This window comes from Pseudorca crassidens, chromosome 5 (genome assembly GCF_039906515.1).
Source record: "Pseudorca crassidens isolate mPseCra1 chromosome 5, mPseCra1.hap1, whole genome shotgun sequence".
NCBI lineage: Eukaryota > Metazoa > Chordata > Mammalia > Artiodactyla > Delphinidae > Pseudorca > Pseudorca crassidens.
Genome location: NC_090300.1, coordinates 61,371,509 through 61,378,642, shown reverse-complemented (window position 1 = coordinate 61,378,642; position 7,134 = coordinate 61,371,509). Strand labels below are relative to the sequence as shown.

The window sequence follows — 7,134 nt, the reverse complement described above, 5'->3', positions numbered from 1 at the left end:
TTAGCCTCCATGTGTTTGTATTTTTTACAGATCTTTTCCTGTAATTGATATCTAGTCTAATAGCGTTGTGGTCGGAAAAGATACTTGATACAATTTCAATTTTCTTAAATTTACCGAGGCTTGATTTGTGACCCAAGATATGATCTATCCTGGAGAATGTTTCATGAGCACTTGAGAAGAAAGTGTATTCTGTTGTTTTTGGATGGAATGTCCTATAAATATCAATTAACTCCATCTTGTTTAATGTGTCATTTAAAGCTTGTGTTTCCTTATTTATTTTCAATTTGGATGATCTGTCCATTGGTGAAAGTGGGGTGTTTAAGTCCCCTACTATGAATGTGTTACTGTCAATTTCCCCTTTTATGGCTGTTAGTATTTGCCTTATGTATTCAGGTGCTCCTATTTTGGGTGCATAAATATTTACAATTGTTATATCTTCTTCTTGGATCGATCCCTTGATCATTATGTAGTGTCCTTCTTTGTCTCTTCTAATAGTCTTTATTTTAAAATCTATTTTGTCTGATATGAGAATTGCTACTCAAGCTTTCTTTTGGTTTCCATTTGCATGGAGTATCTGTTTCCATCCCCTTACTTTCAGTCTGTATGTGTCTCTAGGTCTGAAGTGGGTCTCTTGTAGACAGCATATATATGGGTCTTGTTTTTGTATCCATTCAGCCAATCTGTGTCTTTTGGTGGGAACATTTAGTCCATTTACATTTAAGGTAATTATTGATATGTATGTTCCTATTCCCATTTTCTTAATTGTTTTGGGTTCGTTATTGTAGGTCTTTTTCTTCTCTTGTGTTTCTTGCCTAGAGAAGTTCCTTTAGCATTTGTTGTAAAGCTGGTTTGGTGGTGCTGAACTCTCCCAGCTTTTGCTTGTCTGTAAAGGTTTTAATTTCTCCATCAAATCTGAATGAGATCCTTGCTGGGTAGAGTAGTCTTGGTTGCAGGTTTTTCTCCTTCATCACTTTCAGTATGTCCTGTCACTCCCTTCTGGCTTGTAGGGTTTCTGCTGAGAGATCAGCTGTTAACCTTATGGGGATTCCCTTGTGTGTTATTTGTTGTTTTTCCCTTGCTGCTTTTAATATGTTTTCTTTGTATTTAATTTTTGACAGTTTGATTAATATGTGTCTTGGCGTATTTCTCATTGGATTGATCCTGTATGGGACTCTCTGTGCTTCCTGGACTTGACTAACTATTTCCTTTCCCATATTAGGGAAGTTTTCAACTATAATCTCTTCAAATATCTTCTCAGTCCCTTTCTTTTTCTCTTCTTCTTCTGGAACCCCTATAATTTGAATGTTGGTGCATTTAATGTTGTCCCAGAGGTCTCTGAGACTGTCCTCAGTTCTTTTCTTTTTTCTTTATTCTGCTCTGCAGTAGTTATTTCCACTATTTTATCTTCCAGGTCACTTATCTGTTCTTCTGCCTGTTATTCTGCTATTGATCCCATCTAGAGTATTTTTCATTTTATTTATTGTGTTGTTCATCATTGCTTCTTTCATCTTTAGTTCTTCTAGGTCCTTGTTAAATGTTTCTTGCATTTTATCTATTCTATTTCCAAGATTTTGGATCATCTTTACTATCATTATTCTGAATTCTTTTTCAGGTAGACTGGCTATTTCCTCTTCATTTGTTAGATCTGGTGGGTTTTTATCTTGCTCCTTCATCTGCTGTGTGTTTTTCTGTCTTCTCATTTTGCTTATCTTACTGTGTTTGGGGTCTCCTTTTTGCAGGCTGCAGGTTCATAGTTCCCGTTGTTTTTGGTGTCTGTCCCCAGTGGCTAAGGTTGGTTCAGTGGGTTTTGTAGGCTTCCTGGTGGAGGGGACTAGTGCCTGTGTTCTGGTGGATGAGGCTGGATCTTGTCTTTCTGGTGGGCAGGTCCACATGTGGTGGTGTGTTTTGGGGTGTCTGTGGCCTTATTATGATTTTAGGTAGCCTCTCTTCTAATTGGTGGGGTTGTGTTCCTGTCTTGCTAGTTGTTTGGCATAGGTTGTCCAGCACTGTAGCTTTCTGATCATTGAGTGAAGCTGGGTGCTGGTGTTGAGATGGAGATCTCTGGGAGATTTTCACCATTTGATATTATGTGGAGCTGGGAGGTCTCTTGTGGACCAGTATCCTGAAGTTGGCTCTCCCACCTCAGAGGCACAGCACTGTGTCCTTGCTGTAGCACCAAGAGCCTTTCATCCACATGGCTCATAATAAAAGGTAGAAAAAATAGAAAGAAAGAAAGAAAGAAAGAAAGAAAGAAAGAAAGAAAGAAAGAAAGAAAGAAAGAAAGAAAAAGAAAGAAGAAAGAAAGGAGGGAGGGAAACAAGCAAGGAAAGAAAGAAAGAAAGATAAAATAAAATAAAGTAAGATAAAATAAAGTTATTAAAATAAAAAATAATTATTAAGAAAAAAATAATTTTTTAGAAAAAAAAAAAAGGACAGATAGAACCCTAGGACAAATGGTGGAAGCAAAGCTATACAGACAAAGTCTCACACAGAAGCATACACATACACACTCACAAAAAGGGGAAAAGGGGAAAAAATAAGAAATCTTGCTCTCAAAGTCCACCTCTTCAATTTGGGATGATTCTTTGTCTATTCATGTATTCCACAGATGCAGGGTACATCAGGTTGATTGTGGAGCTTTAATCCGCTGCCTCTGAGGCTGCTGGGAGAGATTTCCCTTTCTCTTCTTTGTTCTCACAGCTCCCGGGGCTCAGCTTTGGATTTGGCCCCGCCTCTGCGTGTAGGTCGCCAGAGGGCGTCTGTTCTTCGCCCAGACAGGACGGGGTTAAAGGAGCAGCTGATTCGGGGGCTCTGGCTCACTCAGGCTGGGGGGAGGGAGGGGTACGGATGCGGGGCGAGCCTAAGGCAGCAGAGGCCAGCGGGACGTTGCACCAGCCTAAGGCGCACTGTGCGTTCTCCTGGGGAAGTTGTCCCTGGATCCCGGGACCCTGGCAGTGGCAGGCTGGACAGGCTCCCTGGAAGGGGTGTGTGTGGCGGCAGCAGCAGCCTTAGCATCTCATGCCTGTCTCTGGGGTCCGTGCTGTTAGCCGCGGCTCGTGCCCGTCTCTGGAGCTCCTTTAAGCAGCGCTCTTAATCCCCTCTCCTCGCGCACCAGGAAACAAAGAGGGAAGAAAAGGTCTCTTGCCTCTTCCGCAGGTCCAGACTTTTCCCCGGACTCCCTCCCGGCTAGCCGTGGCGCACTAACCACCTGCAGGCTGTGTTCACGCCGCCAACCCCAGTCCTCTCCCTGCGCTCCGACCGAAGCCCAAGCCTCAGCTCCCAGCCCCGTCGGCCCCGGCGGGTGAGCAGACAAGCCTCTAGGGCTGGTGAGTGCTTGTCGGCACTGATCCTCTGTGCCGGAATCTCTCCGTGCTTTGCTCTCTGCACCCCTGTTGCTGTGCTCTTCTCTGCGGCTTCGAAGCTTTCCCCCTCCGCCACCCGCAGTCTCCGCCCGCAAAGGGGCTCCTGGTATGTGGAAACCTTTCCTCCTTCACAGCTCCCTCCCACTGGTGCAGGTCCTACCCAGGTACGTGGGGGGTTTCTTGCCTTTTGGGAGGTCTGAGGTCTTCTGCCAGCGTTCAGTAGGTGTTCTGTAGGAGCTGTTCCACGTGTAGATGTATTTCTGGTGTATCTGTGGGGAGGAAGGTGATCTCCACCTCTTACTCTTCCGCCACCTTCCCTCGTGCAAGGAAGATTTCTTTCAATCGGCCGATTAGCAGACTGGGTTCTGTTGATGAAGAATGACTAAATGTGGAGGTAGGTCAACAGAAATTATCCAAAGTCAAATGCAAAGTGAATGAAAGAGTTAGAAATGCAAACATAATATTCAAGAGCTGTGGGTTAACAGCAAATGGTCTAAAAATATAAATAATTGAATTCCCAGAAGGACAAAAGAAATAGAAGTAGAACAAATATTTGAATAGATAATGGTGGGAATTTATGAAATTAATTAACAATAATGAACAACAGAAATATGAAGCTCAGAAAACCCCACACAGAATATAATATAAACATATTTGTATATATCATAGGCAAACTGCTGAAAACCCAAACAAGGAGAGATTCTTGAAGGCAGCTTAATAAAGGTGAAACAGTAAAAAAGTGGAACAAAATCTGAATTATAGCAAACTTTTCAGAAACCATTCAAGAAAAAAGATAATGGAGTGTTGAAGTAGAAACATAGCAACCTAAAATTCTGTACCTAGTGAAAATATATTTCAAAACTGAAGGCAAAATAAATATTTTTTCCCAAATGAATACAGAGAGAATTTATTACTAGCAGAAGACAAATTCATAGGAAGTCACAATCTACCAAAGTTAATTCAAAAATGAAATAACATGCTTGCTTCAGCAGCACATGTACTAACATTGTAATGATACAGAGATTAGCCCCTGTGCAAGGATGACATGCAAATTCATGAAGTATTCCATAATTTTGAAAAGAATTGTTTTCCTTTTTTTTTCCTTTCTTTTCTTTTTATTGTATCTCTATGAAAAGATAAATGTTAGCTGAATCCATTGTGGTAATCATTTCACAATTTATATAAATCAAACCATCATTCTGTATACCTTAAACTTTTACAGTGATATATGTCAATTATTTCTCAATAAAACTGGAAAAACAATAATTAGATAACTTAAATAGTCCACTATCTATTAAAGATTACCTATGCACAAAGAACATTCCAAGTGAGATGTCTTCACTTACCAATTCTATCAAATATTTGTACCATGCTACAAAAACTCCTCCAGATATTTGAAGGAGAAATACTTCCTAGGTTATGAGGCCAGTGTTACTCAGAGACATTATAAGAAAAGAAAACTATAAGTCAATATTCCTTGTAAACATAGATGCAAAAAACTTTAAAAATAAACATCATATTCTGCGAGCAGAAAATGTGATCATCAAAGGATATCTTGGTGGCTGGAGCAATTTCCCAAACTCAATCAGCTGAAAACTCCCAAGATTCAAGAGGAGTATAGACTTCAACTAATTCTGTTTGCTAATTTTGTCTCTAACCTTATCTCCCCAAACAGACTGTAAATACTTTGTACATACAAAGTATTTTTGTAAAATGAAATTGGGGATCATATCATATCTTCGACTTAAGTTTTTACCACTAACATAGCAATTAGGCATTTCAGTAATATTTGTTCAGTAGTTTGATAGTCACAAATGTAGAAATCAATTGCATCTAACAGAAGAATTTAACACACACTGGGGTGTTGATACCGATCTCAGTCTAAGACAGTTATCTTAATCTAGCTAATGGCAGCTCCTCTTTCTATATGCATATAGATTTTGATGCAAACTTTTAATTTAAATATATCTTCAAAAAGTGTAGAATAAAAGTGTGTATCAGAACAAATTTTATAAAGTGAACAAACCCATGTGGTCAGCACCCAGATTAAAAACAGAGCACTGTCCAGATCCCAGAAGCCCTCTTTTGTCCCCTTATAGTTGTTAAGACTCTAAGAGTAACCACTCTCCTGACTTCTGACACCATAGGCTAAGTTTGTCTGTTTTGGATACTTTTATCAGTAAAATCATAACGTTTGCACTCTTTTGGGTCTAGTTTCTTTTACTGTCCATTAGATGTATCCATGTTGTTGTATACAGTTATGATTTGTTCATCCTCACTGCTAAACAGTATTTATTGTATACATATACAACTATTTATTTATCCAGTCTACTCTTAGATTGTTGGGTAGTTTCCAATTTGGGGATATTATGACAGTGCCATTGTAAACATTCCTATATGTGTCTCAGGAGACATATATGTCTCCTGTATATGTCTCTTATACATTTCTATAGAGTTTCTACCAAGGAATGGAATACCTGGATCAAGAATGTGTATACGCTTAGCTTTAGTCTACCAAGGAATGGCATACCTGGACCAAGGATGTGTATATGCTTAGCTTTAGTAGATACTGTCAAGCATTTTCCCAGTGTATTCCAGCAATGTATGAGAGTTCCAGTTGCTCTACATCTTCACCAACATTTGGAATTGTTATCTATTTGTTTTATTTTTAGCTTTTTTGGTAGATGTGTAGTGGTAATGGCTTTGTGATTTAAATTCTCACTTTCCTGATGATTAATGAAGTTAAGCACCTTTCCTTATGATGATTATCCAAATGGATTTGTCCTTTTGTGAAGTGCTTATTCATCTCTTTTGCCCATTTGTTTCTGAGTGGATTATATCATGGGTTCTTTTTATTTATTTTTTTCATTACAATGCTTTAGATCACTTGATTACATTTATTTGCTTTATTGTCCATTTATTGGTTGGGTTGTTTGTCTTTTTATTATTGAGCTGTATGTGGTTTGTATGTTTTGGAAGTTAATCCCTTGTTGGTCGCATCATTTGCAAATATATTCTCCCATTCTATAGGTTGTCTTTATTGACTTCTTAGGAAGTCCTAGATGGGCTCCCTTCTATTTAATTTTCAGTATTTAAAAATTTATTCAAACACTTAATTCATTTTATTTTTTTTTTAACATCTTTATTGGGGCATAATTGCTTTACAATGGTGTGTTAGTTTCTGCTTTATAACAAAGTGAATCAGTTATACATATACATATGTTCCCATATGTCTTCCCTCTTGCGTCTCCCTCCCTCCCACCCTCCCTATCCCACCCCTCCAGGCTGTCACAGGGCACTGAGCCAATATCCCTGTGCCATGCGGCTGCTTCCCACTAGCTATCTACCTTACTACGTTTGTTAGTGTATATATGTGCATGACTCTCTCTCGCCCTGTCACAGCTCACCCTTCCACCTCCTCATATCCTCAAGCCCATTCTCCAGTAGGTCTGCGTCTTTATTCCTGTCTTACGCCTAGGTTCTTCATGACATTTTTTTTCCTTAAATTCCATATATATGTGTTAGCATACGGTATTTATCTTTTTCTTTCTGACTTACTTCACTCTGTATGACAGACTCTAGGTCTATCCATCTCATTACAAATAGCTCAATTTCGTTTCTTTTTAAGGCTGCGTAATATTCCATTGTATATATGTGCCACATCTTCTTTATCCATTCATCCGATGATGGGCACTTAGGTTCTTTCCATCTCTGGGCTATTGTAAATAGAGCTGCAATGAACATTTTGGTACATGACACTTTTTGAATTTTG

General features: G+C 39.1%; 1 pseudogene; it reads left to right on the top strand.

The window, feature by feature from the left end:
* The first annotated feature begins 4,342 nt into the window (after nt 1-4,342).
* LOC137225680 (U6 spliceosomal RNA) lies at nt 4,343-4,437 on the top strand (annotated as a pseudogene).
* The last annotated feature ends 2,697 nt before the right edge of the window (nt 4,438-7,134 follow it).